Genomic DNA, 16,752 nt, shown 5'->3' on the forward strand with positions numbered 1-16,752 from the left:
TTCATAAAACTGCGCTCACCACCCAGACACAACATTCAGTTGATGAGAGGCTACATGCTGGGGTAGACCTTGATGACACCAACAAAACACAGGGGTTTCATCAGTTTTAACTAAAGACCCTGTGCAAGTTACTCAAGCGCCTTTATGTGTCCAACAATCTTTACAGATTGGCAAAATTGAGGGTAGTACTCCTGAGGGAGAGCTATCTAAACCCTCTCCAATTCAATTGGAGGTTTCTTCAGTAGGAACAACTTTCTCAAAACCCTAGCTGAAATTAAACTATCAATTAAAGCTGGGAGTAAAATTTCCACTGATCCAGTTATTGGGGAGGCAAGTATAGCATATTCAAGTGCCAGTTCTTTGCAAGAAGAACAAGGGTTTGAGACCATGGTACATTGTGGCGCCCTCCAAACCCGGGTCAGAAGTTTGGGGTCCACACACACACACACCTTATTTATAACCTGCTTATAATAATGATAAAGATAATAATAATGATATGCAGTGACCCTACTTACCAACTACCACGGACCGCAACAGGTTAAAGTATGTACACAAGCCAAACACACACTTATATTACAAACCGTTCAAATCCCAACTATTCCAACGCAACACTGAGTATTAAACATTATTACAAACTTTTACAAACTCAAATTATCCCAAAAGAAGCCTACTAGCTTAGCTCGATCAACCTGAACCCCTAGCTCTCGCGCTGGACTGGGGATCCTCGTTACCAACCTGTTCCTTCTTAACTGGAAAAGAATATAAACAACATCGCACAAATGAGCTAACTAGCTCAGCAAGTCACAATGACAAAACTGAGAATAATGATCATCAGGTAAATATGGTTATGATAACAAGTGAACAATGGATTATGATTTAGAATTGGATATTATATTTTCATTTTAAAAAACCAAGGTTAGGCTGCTGATCAGTCACGCACTAACCCCGAGCAAAGCACACAGCACTGCCCTAACTACTGGATCCAAGGCACACATTGGCCTAACTTGACCATTATATGGTCTGACCACGAATCTGGTCCACAATTTATAAAAATAATCCAATTCTACCATAATAACAGAATAAGCAATAATAAATAATAAATAGGATCATTAATAACATTGGACGTTCAATAATAAAAATGGTTTCAATCTGTATAAAAATCAATATGGCATTTCCAAAGCTTGGCTGTTAGGTAGTGAAAGAATTGGATAACAAAAGAATCAGTGTTTCAGGGTTTCAAGGATTTGGTCTTTCAAAGCATAAGATACAATGGTTTGAGTGTGTAAGCAATCTGGTTCAGTGTTTGATAATTAGTTTGTATGTATTTGTGGAGTAGTATCGTACATTTGAGGTTCGTATTTGTGTTAGTGTATACTGAAAATATTTATTTGAAGTATATACATTTATTTCTGGCCAGTTTAATTGAGAATCATTTGAATGTTTACATGTTGTCTAATATTATATATTGTGAACAATCTAGTATCAAATGGGATACAGAATATTAGATTGTTAAATACGGTTATATAATATAATAAGGTTCACAGCACAGGTGGTGTTGGACAATCCACTGGTATGGCTGTAGTATTATTTAGATTAGTTTATATTGACTAATAAATAATGCTAGTATACTTTGTGTATATTGAACAGGATCAAATTTAGAATTGTTCCCTTAATACTGATTAAGAAGGAGAACTAAGATTCCATGTTATTATTAATGCTTAGGTTCTAAATCCGGAAATAGTAATTGACACGTGTATATTATTTACATGCTTTGATTTATATATGAAATAATTCTTTTGAATTATATCATTATATTTTAGGTGATGGAATTATATACATGGTGGATATTATTTATTGAAGGAATCCATGTCCTGATAATATTCGGGTTAATGATATCCCCTTGAAAGCTCAAAAAGATTTAATTATGTGAAACCCTGCAGGTGGAATTTATTCTGGCATAATTAAATAAAGGTTGAGTGGATGATCAAGGATAAAAGATATTAATTAAATAAATTATCAGTAATTTATTTAATTAATGGACATATGATATTTTAAACATGGGGAATTTAATAAGCAAATAATATTGGAACTGAATTAATTAAATTACGGTATTACGAAAGGTAGTGAAAATATTAATTCTTTAGTGGATTGAATTAATATTTAATTACATTGGGCTAGGCTCAAGATGTAATTAGAAGACCCAACCTAATTATCGATGGTCCCTATTGTAGCCTATATATATTCTTATTCTCTTCTTGCTTGGCAATTGTGTGAAAACATATTGTAGCCACCAAGGAGCAAGAAGAGAGGATAACTTGAGAAGACGGAGGCCACACTTCGCTCAAGGGAATTTGGGAATACAATAGAAGAGCGTGGAATCAACCATTAACAAGGTAATCTTCTTTTCGTAATCTTTATCGTAAAACGTAGTAACACCCCAAGTCCGTGGTTCCCAACAAGTGGTATTAGAGCTTCCAGGTTATAACGGTCCAAAACAATCTCAGATGGGCTCCAGAAGTGACCTAGGAAGAGGTAGATGGGCTTGCCCCAGAATGGGCTCAAGGAAAAGGCAGACGGGCATTCCAGTATAGGCCTAGGGGAGCAGATAGCCAGATGGACTTTCAGTATGGGTCGAGGGGGAGCCTGGTCACACTAAAGGAGGCAGAATCGACAGGTGTCAGGCCCGATGTATGAAGGGGGAGATTGTTAGGAGTTGTCCCACATCGCTTGTGGGAGGGGCAGTTTGCTAGAATATAAGCAGCCAGACAACTCCAATTAGTATGAGGCCTTTTGGGAGGTGCCCAAAAATAAACCCGTGCGGGCTCGGCCCAAAGCGGACAATATCATACTAATGTGGAGTTAGGCCTGCTCAGCAAGCCCAACAATTTGGGTATACAACAATCAATGATTTAGAAAGAATCAGGTTTACAGCTCAAGATCAATAACTGGAATCAGGGTTTAGGGTTCAGTGCTTCAAAGCACTTGCAATATAAAACAGGACTATCAATCACTATAATATCTCGAGAAAGTTCAGAATACTTGCCTGGTACTAGCTTACTACACTGCACTTGCTCTCAATCACCACTGTCTTACTCCTTGACTATCTGTTTCCCTTTCTTACGCCTTTCCTCTTCTGCTCACATATCATAAGCATTTATCAATATTTAATTCATATGATTCTATTCGACACATGCTTCTATCTACCCTTCGTTTTACCCAAATCCGATTAACGGATTGAAAGTTACGCAATAAACAAGTAAATATCCAATATGCAGACCGACAGTTAACCAACAAGTCACATATAACACATAACATGTCACATAATAAATGATATATCATTTATAAAGAAGTCTCGGGTCATAAATAGGCTTTCGGATATTTAAAATGATTTTTTAAACATTTTTCGGAATTAAAACAGATCGTTGAATCAATTTCGAAGTAGTAAACAGGGTTCGGTTGGCCAATTCTGGCTTCAAAACAATTTTATAATAATTATCGAGCCTTGAAAACAATTTAAAATAATATTTAAAAGCTCGAAACTATTTTTTGGAATTTTTAAATCATTTTTAAATAATTAAATCTAATTAAATAATTAATCAAAATCAATTAATAATTAAATAAATAAATAAATCAATTAATTTTTAAATTAATTGACTAATTAATCAATTAAAAATTAACTGAAATTAATTAACTAGTTAATTCAGATTTATTTTTGAATTAAATATAATTTTTGGAATTAAAATAATAATTTTTGGAATTTTCAGAAATTAAAATCGAATTTTTATAATAAAAATAAATAGAAAATATGATTTTTGAATATTTTTAAAACAAGAATCCAAAATTTGCAAGTTCTGGAAACCTAAGGGACCTAACTGTTTCTTCCCCAAAAGATAAGGTACTAAACTGAAATTTTACAGGGGGGGTCGCCGGAAAAGTTCTGTATCGCCGGAGAAGACGATCCCGGCGTCCTCACCCCACCAACACCTCCAGATATGATCTACACATCACCAGGAACTTATTCATGCAATCAAAACACATCAATCATCCATGTTCTGGCCGGAAAATGACCAAGAACATTGCCGGTTTCCGGCGAACATCGAAAATCTTCAAAACACAACTACCTTCGATTCACTAATCCTCTGTTAACGAGCTACATACCAATCGATTGCAAATTTTATAAGGAACATAATCCACTATAAATCAATAGCTAATAACCCCTAAATCAAAAAGCCCCAAATTTCAATTGAAAACATTCATACGGGTTATAAACCCTAATTTTAAAATTCGAGAATTAAACCCACTTTTGAGCATTTATTGAACTCCAAATCAGACGTATGACATATGAAAATCATCAGGAAAACAAGCTCTACAACATGCAAGCATCAAATCATACAAACAATCATCCGAACAAAAATTCATATTTTTAATAAAATTAATTCGAAAATAAATAATTTTTCAGAAAATAAACCTTGATTTTTGCAGTGATTTGGAACACAGAATCTGGTAGAACACCTCAAGACCTTCGTTTTGAGTACTCGAGCTTTTCAAACGGACTCCGGTAACACCTCCAATTGTTGGTTTGATTCTCAGAAAGGTTTATGAATATATGAATTTTCTCTGGAAATTTATATAATTACTGACTGCAAATGATTTTTGATACGAAATAAAATACGGTAAAGGCTATTTATAATTACGGAAAATTAGTATCCCGTTGGATCATTCTGGATATAAAACGGTACGTTTATTTGTAAAAACTGATCCAAACGGTATCGGTTTTCGGGATAATTATCCAAATCAGTACAATTTGTACTGCGGTCTTGGTCTCAGCGCCTGGTTACACGTACTACGAGGTGTTAATTGGGATAGTTTAATAAAAAGCTCCCGTTTATCGAAAATGCGAGTTTTATTGATTTACCGAGACGAATATTGTATCGAAAATGTTGCGCCGGGACCCGCGCAAGACAAACCGTAAGCCGGATCGAAAAAGTCGAAGCATAGAATATGCTCGGATTATTACAATTAGGTTAGGAAGGAGTTCTCGGAAGAGTTTAGGGTTCCAAAAACGTAACCACGGATGAAGTCGATTGGTTCCCGTTTTTATAAAATAGATTTTAAATACCCGGAAAAAGATTTTATGAAATTCATATGATTCCTATAAATTCATAAATCAACATAAATATAATTAGGAAGATATGACAATTATCTATATTTTATTTTGGACATAAAAATTAAAATACTCAATTAATAATATTTTTAAACATCCAAACACATTTAACACTTAACAAATAATTCACAGAATAGATACTGAACACATATAATAATTATTTATTAGCAAAAATAATTACACGATATATCCCGGATATTACATCCTTCCCCCCTTAAAAGGATTCTGTCCTCAGAATCTCCTAAGAAAACAAATAAGGGTACTTTTCTCTCATATCACTTTCTAACTCCCAGGTTGACTCTTCAACCTTTGGGTTTCTCCATAACACTCTTACAAGCTTTACCACTTTATTCCTCAATACCTTCTCTCTTTCCTCTAGAATCTCTATCGGATTCTCTACATATGACAAATCTGCCTGAAGCTCTATTGGCTCATATTCTATTACATGCCTGGATTCTGGATTATACTTCTTAAGCATTGATACATGAAAAACATTGTGAATGTGCTCCATGTGCGGAGGTAATGCCAATTCATAAGCTACTTTGCCAACGCGCTTTAGAATCTCAAAAGGTCCGACATATCTTGGGCTCAGCTTTCCTTTCTTTCCAAACCTCGTTAGTCCCTTCCACGGTGATACTTTCAGTAATACCAAGCTTCCTTCTTCGAATTCCATGTCTTTCCTTGACTGGTCTGCATATTTCCTTTGACGGTCATGCGCGGCTAACAATCTCTTTTGGATAATTTCAACAACTTCTTTTGTCTGCTGTACTAGTTCAGGTCCAAGTATTTCCATGTCTTTCCTTGACTGGTCTGCATATTTCCTTTGACGGTCCTGCGCGGCTAACAATCTCTTTTGGATAATTTCAACCACTTCTTTTGTCTGCTGTACTAGTTCAGGTCCAAGTATTTTGCGTTCTCCTACTTCGTCCCAATGCACTGGAGATCTGTATTTGCGTCCATAAAGGGCTTCATAGGGTGGCATCCCAATACTGGCATGATAACTGTTGTTATAAGCAAATTCTACCAGAGGTAAATGCTCGTCCCAACTTCCTTTGAAATCAATAGCACAAACACGTAACATGTCCTCAATCATCTGGATCGTTCTTTCACTTTGGCCGTCCGTCTGTGGGTGGTAGGCTGTACTCATATTCAGTCTTATTCCCAAACATTCTTGAAAACTCTTCCAAAATCTTGAATTAAATCTTGGATCTTGATCAGATACGATAGACACAGGAACTCCATGACGAACTACAATTTCCTTCAGGTACATATGGACCAACTTGTCGAGTGAAAATCTTTCATTTATAGGCAGAAAATGAGCTGATTTAGTAAGTCTATCCACTAGAACCCAAATGGCATCATGATTAGCCCTTGCCCTTGGTAATCCAACTACGAAATCCATGGCAATATGTTCCCACTTCCACTCTGGAATCTCCAGTGGCTATAGCAATCCACTTGGTCTTTGATGTTCGACTTTAACTCTCTGACATGTATAACATCTGCTAATCCATTCCGTAATTTCCCTCTTCATATCTGGCCACCAATAATTTTCCTTTAAATCTCTGTACATTTTGGTACTCCCTTGATGGATTGAATATCTTGAATTATGTGCTTCCTGTAAAATTTCATTCTTCAGCTCCGTCACCGGTGGAATCCAAATTCTTGAAGAAAACCTAAGAATACCTTGATCATCCTTCTGCGTGTACAATTCCTCACCTACCAAACGATTTATATCTTGATCCATTAGATTTTCCTGACACTTCTTTATTTTCCCTAGCAACTCCGGCTGAAAAGTCATACTGTACACTTTTGCTTCATTAGAGCTGCAAATTTTAATCTCCAATTCCAGTTTCTGAAATTCCTTATATATCTCTTCAGGTATTGATAACACATTTAACTTTTCCTTTCGACTCAACGCGTCTGCTACAACGTTGCTTTACCGGGATGATTATTAATCGAGCAGTCGTAATCCTTGATCAATTCTAACCATCTCATTTGCCTCATATTAAGCTCCTTCTGTGTGAATATGTACTTTAAGCTTTTGTGATCCGTGTAAATCTCACACTTTTCTCCATACAGATAATGTCTCCAAATTTTCAAAGCAAAAACTATGGCTACTAGCTCCAAATCATGAGTAGGATATTTCTGTTCATGTGGTTTCAATTGCCTTGACGCATACGCAATCACCTTCTCGTGCTGCATTAGAACGCATCCTAGTCCTTTATGAGAAGCATCGCTATAAATTACAAAATTCCCTTGATCGTCTAGAAGTGACAAAACAGGTGTTGTGATTAATCGTTGCTTCAATTTCTGAAAACTTTCTTCGCACTTGTCATTCCATATAAACTTTTCATTCTTCCGTGTAAGCTTTGTCAATGGTATTGCAATCCTTGAAAAATTTTGAACGAATCGACGATAATATCCCGCTAATCCCAAGAAACTTCTTACCTCGGTGGGTGTTCTCGGTCTTTCCCAGTTTGTAATTGCCTCAATCTTTGTTGGGTCCACTTTGATCCCTTCATTACTGACTATGTGTCCTAAGAACTGAACTTCCTGTAGCCAAAACTCACACTTAGAGAATTTAGCATATAACTTCTTTTTCCTTAAAATCTCCAAAGCTGTTCTCAAATGTTCCGCATGATCCCCTTCCGCCTTTGAATAAATCAAAATATCGTCTATAAACACAATAACGAACTTATCCAAGTATTCCTTGAAAATTCTGTTCATCAGGTCCATAACGCTGTCGGGGCATTGGTCAATCCAAAAGACATCACTAAAAATTCGTAATGTCCATACCTTGTTCTGAAAGCTGTTTTTGGTATATCTTCTGGCTTAATCTTCAGTTGATGATATCCCGATCTTAAGTCAATTTTGGAGAAAAACTTGGCTCCCTTCAGTTGGTCAAATAGATCGTCAATTCTGGGTAACGGAAACTTGTTCTTGATTGTAAGCTTGTTGAACTCCCTATAGTCAATGCACAGTCTCATACTTCCATCTTTCTTCTTGACAAATAATACCGGTGCACCCCACGGGGACACACTGGGTCTGATTACTCCTTTCTCTAACAGCTCTTGCAATTGCTTCGCTAGTTCTTTCATCTCAGCAGGTGCCATTCTATACGGGGCCTTGGATACCGGTTCTGTTCCAGGTGCTAAGTCGATTGCAAACTCAATTTCTCTATCTGGAGGAAGTCCTGGTAACTCGTCGGGAAACACATCTGGAAATTCATTCACTACTGGAATATCTTCAAGTTTCGCTGACTCCTGACTCCTATCAATCACATATGCCACGAAATGCTCGCATCCTTGTCGTAGTAACTTCTTGGCTTGAATCATCATTAAGAACTTCTTTACTTGTTTCTGACCCTTGAACGTTACTATTCTTTCGTCTGGCGTCTTCACCATTACCTTCTTATTTCGACAATCTATCTGGGCATCGTGCTTAGATAACCAATCCATTCCTAAGATAACGTCAAATTCTCCTAACTTAAATGGTATCAAATCTATACAAAACTTACTACCAGAAATCTCAATCTCACAATTCCCACAAACTTGATTAACAGATACTCGTTCTTGATTTGCCAATTCCACAGTCATTATTTCATTTAAATACTCAATTGGACAATTTGACTTACTAACAAAATCTTGTGAAACAAACGATCGAGTTGCTCCCGAATCTATTAACACTTTGGCACATAAAGAATTCACATTAAGCGTACCTGCCATGACATCTGTATCCTGGATAGCATCCTTCACAGACATGTCAAAAACTCTAGACCTTAGAGTCTCATTCACTGCTGGGGTAGACCCCATAATCCTCAATGCATTACTGATTGGGGCTGGCTTCTTGCAATCTCTGGCTATATGTCCTGGCTTCCCACATTTAAAGCACATAAATCCAATGGCTGGAACCTTCACTGCTGGATTCCGGATAGGCTGATCCTTATTTGCTGGCTCTCTTGCTGGCTGATTTTGGCACTCCCTTGAATAGTGCCCTTTCTGATTGCACTTGAAACAAACTACATTCAACTTATTACAAACTCCTCCATGCTTCTTCCCACATACCTAATAATCTGGAAAAGTTAATCTCAACTGATCTGGTTGATTCGCATTAACTGGACGGTTGCCCTGGCCTCCATCGCTTGCATTTTTTCTTGAAAGGCATATGTTAAGCCTATTTGTTTATTCGAGGATTTAACTCAACTCAAATAAGAATATAATAAGTAAATAGTGGATCTATCGTCGGAGAGATCTCACAAAGTAACATCTGTCAAAGGATTAAGAAACATTGTTCATCTACAGACTTGAAGATTCACTGGAAGAAGCTCAAGTAATTGATCAAGCCTCAGTGATATAAATCAAGATTGTAGATTTAACCAAGTGACAGAGATCTCGTCAGGGTATCAATTAATTACAAGAATTTAATCTGAAGAAAATCAAGACTTGGAGAAACATCACAGAAGTTAGTCATTCATGAACCAGACAGTACATCGAGTGTCAACATTCAAGTGGTGAAATGGATTCAGTGATTTTCAGAAGATTGTCAGAAGAGTGGTTGCTGTTCAAGAGTAGTATTAATTCTCTATTAAATAATTAAGTCATTTAAATTAATTAAGAAAATAAATTAAATCTGCAAAGATTAATTTATTGATTAATTGAATTAATTGGTTAATTAATTCTGAATTAATATTATGCATTTTTCAGAAATGATTTTGAATTTATATTCAAAAAGAAAATCAGCAAAACAGATTTGAATTGGTATGACAATTGGATTGTCATACCGAAAGTCCTACCAAGTCTTTCTGGATAGTTCTACCAAGTCATTCTATTGTCCTACCGATAGTCTTTCCAAGTCAAGTAATTGTCCTACCGAAAGTTCTACCAGTTCAAAGGATTGTCTTGCTAGTTCATTTTGGATTGTCTTGCCGAATGCCATGTTGATTCAATTCGAGTGATCTGTTTACTTAAACAAACAGAAGCAGATCATTTTTTCAACACAATTGAATACACAGCCAACCACTGAAGAACACAAAACAAACAGAAGCAGAGAAATTATTGTAAAATTCTCAGAGCATTTATTTCTAGCAGTTATTGTTAAATCCAATCCACTAGAAATTCTTTTATTGTTCTTGTGTAACTATCTAGCGGATCAAAATCCCTAGAACTTAATCTCAAATCGCTTTTAGCATTTGATTCTAATTATTGCAAAAATAGAAAAAGTTCATGTCGAATTTATTCTAAATTTGTGATAATTAATTTGAGATTAATTCCTTGTAACAGATACCATTGTTGTAACACATTTCAAGTTTAATAAAAGTTTTATTTAACTTGAATTTTGTTTCAATTTTTATTCCGCATTTTATTCGATTAAACGGTATAGTTTGTATTCAACCCCCCTTCTACAAACATATTGGGACCTAACAGAAAGAATCAGGTTTACAGCTCAAGATCAATAACTGGAATCAGGGTTTAAGGTTCAGTGCTTCAAAGCACGTGCAATATAAAATAGGACTATCAATCACTATAATATCTCGAGAAAGTTCAGAACACTTGCCTGGTACTAGCTTACTACACTGCACTTGCTCTCAATCACCACTGTCTTACTCCTTGACTATCTGTTTCCCTTTCTTACGCCTTGCCTCTTCTGCTCACATATCATAAGCATCTATCAATATTTAATTCATACGTTCTATTGGACACATGCTTCTATTTACACTTCGTTTTACCCAAATCCGATTAACGGATTGAAAGTTACGCAATAAACAAGTAAATATCCAATATGCAAACCGACAGTTAACCAACAAATCACATATAACACATAACACGTCACATAATCAATGATATATCATTTATAAAAAACTCTCGGGTCATAAATAGGCTTTCGGATATTTAAAATGATTTTTAAAACATTTTTCGGAATTAAAACAGATCGTTGAATCAATTTCGAAGTAGTAAACACGGTTCGGTTGGCCAATTCTGGCTTCAAAACAATTTTATAATAATTATCGAGTCTTGAAAACAATTTAAAATAATATTCTAAAGCTCAAAACTATTTTTCAGAATTTTTAAATCATTTTTAAATAATTAAATCTAATTAAATAATTAATCAAAATCAATTAATAATTAATTAAATCAATTAATTAATTAATTTTCGAATTAATTGACTAATTAATCAATTAAAAATTAACTGAAATTAATTAACTAGTTAATTCAGATTTATTTTTGAATTAAATATAATTTTTAGAATTAAAATAATAATTTTTGGAATTTTTCAGAAATTAAAATCGAATTTTTATAATAAAAATAAATAGGAAATATGATTTTTGAATATTTTTAAAATAGGAATCCAAAATTTGCAAGTTCTGGAAACCTCAGGGACCTAACTGTTTCTTCCCCAAAAGATAAGGTACTAAACTGAAATTTTACAGGGGGGTCGCCGGAAAAGTTCTGTCTCGCCGGAGAAGACGATCCCGGCGTCCTCACCCCACCAACACCTCCAGATACGATCTACACATCACCAGGAACTTATTCATGCAATCAAAACACATCAATCATCCCTGTTCTGGCCGGAAAATGACCAAGAACATTGCCGGTTTCCGGCGAACATCGAAAATCTTCAAAACACAACTCCCTTCGATTCACTAATCCTCTGTTAACGAGCTATATACCAATCGATTGCAAATTTTATAAGGAACATAATCCACTATAAATCAACAGCTAACAACCCCTAAATCAAAAAGCCCCAAATTTCAATTGAAAACATTCATACGGGTTATAAACCCTAATTTTAAAATTCAAGAATTAAACCCACTTTTGAGCATTTATTGAACTCCAAATCAGACGTATGACATATGAAAATCATCAGGAAAACAAGCTCTACAACATGCAAGCATCAAATCATACAAACAATCATCCGAATAAAAATTCATATTTTTAATAAAATTAATTCGAAAATAAATAATTTTTCAGAAAATAAACCTTGATTTCTGCAGTGATTTGGAACACAGAATCTGATAGAACACCTCAAGACCTTCGTTTTGAGTACTCGAGCTTTTCAAACGGACTCCGGTAACACCTCCAATTGTTGGTTTGATTCTCAGAAAGGTTTATGAATATATGAATTTTCTCTGGAAATTTATATAATTACTGACTGCAAATGATTTTTGATACAAAATAAAATAGGGTAAAGGCTATTTATAATTATGGAAAATTAGTATCTCGTTGGATCATTCCGGATATAAAACGGTACGTTTATTTGTAAAAACTGATCCAAACGGTATCGGTTTTCGGGATAATTATCCAAATCAGTACAATTTGTACTGCGGTCTTGGTCTCAGCACCTGGTTACACGTACTACAAGGTGATAATTGGGATAGTTTAATAAAAAGCTCCCGTTTATCGAAAATACGAGTTTTATTGATTTACCGAGACGAATATTGTATCCAAAATGTTGCACCGGGACCCGCGCAGGACAAACCGTACGCCGGATCGAAAAAGTCGAAACATGGAATATGCTCGGAATATTACAATTCGGTTAGGAAGGAGTTCTCGGAAGAGTTTCGGGTTCCAAAAACGTAACCACAGATGACGTCGGTTGGTTCCTGTTTTTATAAAATAGATTTTTAATACCCGGAAAAAGATTTTATGAAATTCATATGATTCCTATAAATTCATAAATCAACATAAAAATAATTAGGAAGATATGACAATTATCTATATTTTATTTTGGACATATAAAAATTAAAATACTCAATTAATAATAATTTTAAACATCCAAACACATTTAACACTTAACAAATAATTCACAGAATAGATACTGAACACATATAATAATTATTTATTAGCAAAAATAATTACACGATATATCCCGGATATTACATACATGACAGTAACCTGGTCAAATCCCCTTCAATTCAAATGGAGGTTCCCATTATTGGTGAACAACACATTGTCACAACCATAGCTCCAACTATGAGTACAACTGTGGCATCTATCACATGTGATGTTCCTCTATCCATACCCTTTACCTTACACACATCTCACCTTACACCTATCCCAAATACATCACATATAACTAACAACCTTTCTACCTCAAACACCCACCCTCAACCTTCACACCTCCTAACTCAATGGCTGCAAGATGCTTAAGCCCAACTAACAACTGTAAATGATCTTTTGGTTGAGAAACTTGCAGGCCTAGCCAATATCACTCAACAACTCCTCACTACATATGTGTCAAACCAAGACTATCGGGAAATATTACTTTCTTATAAGGAGGATGTTGAAGAGCAACAGGAGAAAATTGCAGATGAAGCATATGGTAATATGGATGCATGGCTTTCCAAGGACTTTACCACAACTATGGAGGAGGCTTTAGCAAGGTTTAGAGAAGAATATGTGATAATTTTGGGAAGCAATTTTAAGGTCCTCACTCCCCAATAAATGTATGATGTTGTGACAGAGGTGTACAAAACACAATTGAAGGCCTTTCATCATATTGGAAGAGTTATAGAAAAACTCTGGGAAAGCATTAGGTTGAGGTGAAGAAATTGTTTAATAACAGGATTGATGAGCTGATACCAACATTTCAAACTATCAAGACTAAGTTCAACATGTTTTATGATATACCTCAAGCCCTCTCTCTAACCCCAATGAAAGAAAGTGTGTCTAAGCTAAGGTCTTTCAAAGCTTTGCATGAAGTAATCCAGAAATAAATCACTCAGAACAATGACTCAAAGGTCAGGCTGGATCAACTGTACAAAGCTAGGTTCGAACCTTCATCCTTGGTCATAGAGGAGGTCAAGAATGTTGTGTAGAATTCTTTTGGTACTTTGGCAGACTTAGTTCACACCAACCAATGTCTACCTCCACAAATCCGCAAATCCAGTCTCTACAACAACAAGTCTCACCTCTTCAAGCCTCTAATGATTTTCTTTCAGCTCAAGTCAGTGCTCCTTGGTGCAATCTCAACAACAGGACACTACTAGAAAAAGTAGAATAGACATCGCCTCTTAGACATCGGTTGCTTTTTTGACCGATGTAAAAGGTGTTTTTTACATCGATTTTGGGCAACCGATGTCTTTTGTAGTTATAAACATCAGTATTTTAGCCCAACCGTTGTTATAGGTCTGTTTTAAAAAAATTAATCAACGTGCCTTCCCCGTTTCCCCTCCCTTAGCCAAATATTTCATTCCCTCTTTAAACTCCCCCCATTTTTTACCTTCTGAAATTTTAAGTAGTCATTTCCCCCTCTTCTTTTCTGAACTTTACACTAAAAATCAAAATCAAAATTACACATATGCAGATCTAAACACTTAAAACCAAAATTAAAAAAGAACATATTTCATCTCTCTCGAAGAACAACTCTCTCGAGAGAAAAAAAATCCCTCTCTCTCCAGATTGTGCTCTATGGAAGACTCGCTCGTCTCCTCTCTATATGTTCTCTCTGGTCTCTCTGCTCGCTCTTCTCTCTCTTTCGGTCGGAGTTTGAAAAGGTCGGAGGTTGAATTGGGTACACTCAAATCTAAGTTTAAAGGTTAAAGATGTGAAGACTTAAAGCTCAAATCATATTTTAAAGCTCAAGTCGTAGGTCAATCTTGAAATAAGTAAGCCTGAAACCCTAATTTTTAATTTGGGGATTTCAATTTTAAACCTAGTTTGAATAATTGTTTCAATTGAGCAAGTTAATCTTTTTTTAGTTGAGTAGTTGTTTGAATTTTTTATATACATTTTATATGTATTGTGTGTTAGTGTTATCTAATCTTGTGTAAGAGTCACTGAGTTAATATTAATGTATATATATATATGTATTTATGTGCTTATATTGTATAATTTATCGGCTGATGGGTGGATAGGCATCAGCCCCTACTTCAGTAATTGATTGTGGTCTTGAGGTTTTTGGTGATTTAGCAAAAAAAATTCCTGCATTTTTTTCTATTTTCAGATGTGTAGAATACCTTGACAGCTACATTGAGCTCTATATTTCATGTGTTAGGTCTGTTTGTATTTCTTTATACATAGCACGGGTTTCTCCATTTTTTTATAACAAATATATGCTTGACAATCTAGGTGTGTTAAATTATATCCTCTGAAATTTGCATTTTTTATTTATGTTTAATCTTGATCATTCAGTCTATATGATGTTTGCTTATAGGAATTTACACGTTCAAGTCGAGCTCGCAGGCGGTATTGGGCAAGAAGTTATGCTCGATAGAGACGCTTTACCAAAGCACAGCCTAGCGCTGCTCATCTTGCTTTAGCAGAATAAGTATTATGATTAGATATCTATTTGGATGGTAATATTTCTTTTTCCAGGATGCCTGTGATTTATTCTCTTTCAAATCAATTTACATGAACCAATATTACTCAACTCTAGTTTCATTTTTTTAAAATTTATATACATTTTAAAGCTTAATTAGCAGTTGACTATGCATCTTAAATTATATATGATATTTCTTTTTGACAGATTTACATACCCTTACATCTGGTACATCTTTTACATGCTCCTTTGTAAAATGCTAATAGACTTATTTGTGATTACAACTCTGTTTTTTCAAACAGTTCAAAAGTTCAATGAAGAAGTCGGATTACTTTGCACTATGATTAGGTTTCATCACCGTGGGTATTTTATTTTTTTTTCATATTATTTGTGGTAAATATGAGTGCTTGTTTTCCTTTGCAATCCCTTCATCCTCCTTCCTCTTCCATTTTAAACTACCTGTTACAAATGTATGCTAATTAGTCTAAATAATCTTGAAGAAGATTGAAATGTTATCCAATGGTTTGGTGCAGCTTGAGAACATTGTGAGACTCTTATTGGATCTAGAACCTGAGTTGGATCCTGTGTGGCATTATTTAATATACAGGTAATCACTTCTTAGATATCTTTCCTTTTGGAGTTGCTTATATAGTTTAGCATTATTGTTATTTTTTTCTTGCATCTTAAACTTTGTACAACCTTATTCAGCACTTTTGATGGTTATTTATTCATTACTGCTTACTTATTACTGCAAACAGGAATGCCAAATACTTGCACATCATAGAATTCAAATAAGTTGTTCTTCCAATAACCCAATTTGAGTTTTGTGATAATATGCAGCTAAATAAAATTGTATCTTGGTTTGTCAGTAGATTAATATATTGTATTGTTTACAGAATCAAAGAATTCGAGGTTTGCTTGAAAAGTGCACATTAGATCATAAAACAATGATGGAACAATTGCAAAATGAGATACGTGAAAAAGTTTTGTCTGATGCTAAGTGGAAGCAGGTGCAACAAGATTTGAATGATGTGATAAATGAAACAACTTGTTTACTCTTGCTCTCTCTCTCTGTATATATATATATATATATATATATATATATATATATATATATATATAGTAGTGTAGAAAGTAGTCCATCAATAAAATTTTGCTCTCGTCATCTACTACCACACCAAACGGATGGCGATTATGGTAGTACTTTAGAAGATATAGAGCCGCTAATGTTTCAGATTATAGGTTTGGTTTAGTATCTCCGACTTTATTTTTTGTTTACTTGCTAATACCTTCTGTGGCATATTAGAGGGTTGTGGAATACATAGCTAGGA

The sequence above is a fragment of the Apium graveolens genome, chromosome 11 (assembly GCF_009905375.1).
Source record: "Apium graveolens cultivar Ventura chromosome 11, ASM990537v1, whole genome shotgun sequence".
In the NCBI taxonomy this organism is placed as follows: domain Eukaryota; kingdom Viridiplantae; phylum Streptophyta; class Magnoliopsida; order Apiales; family Apiaceae; genus Apium; species Apium graveolens.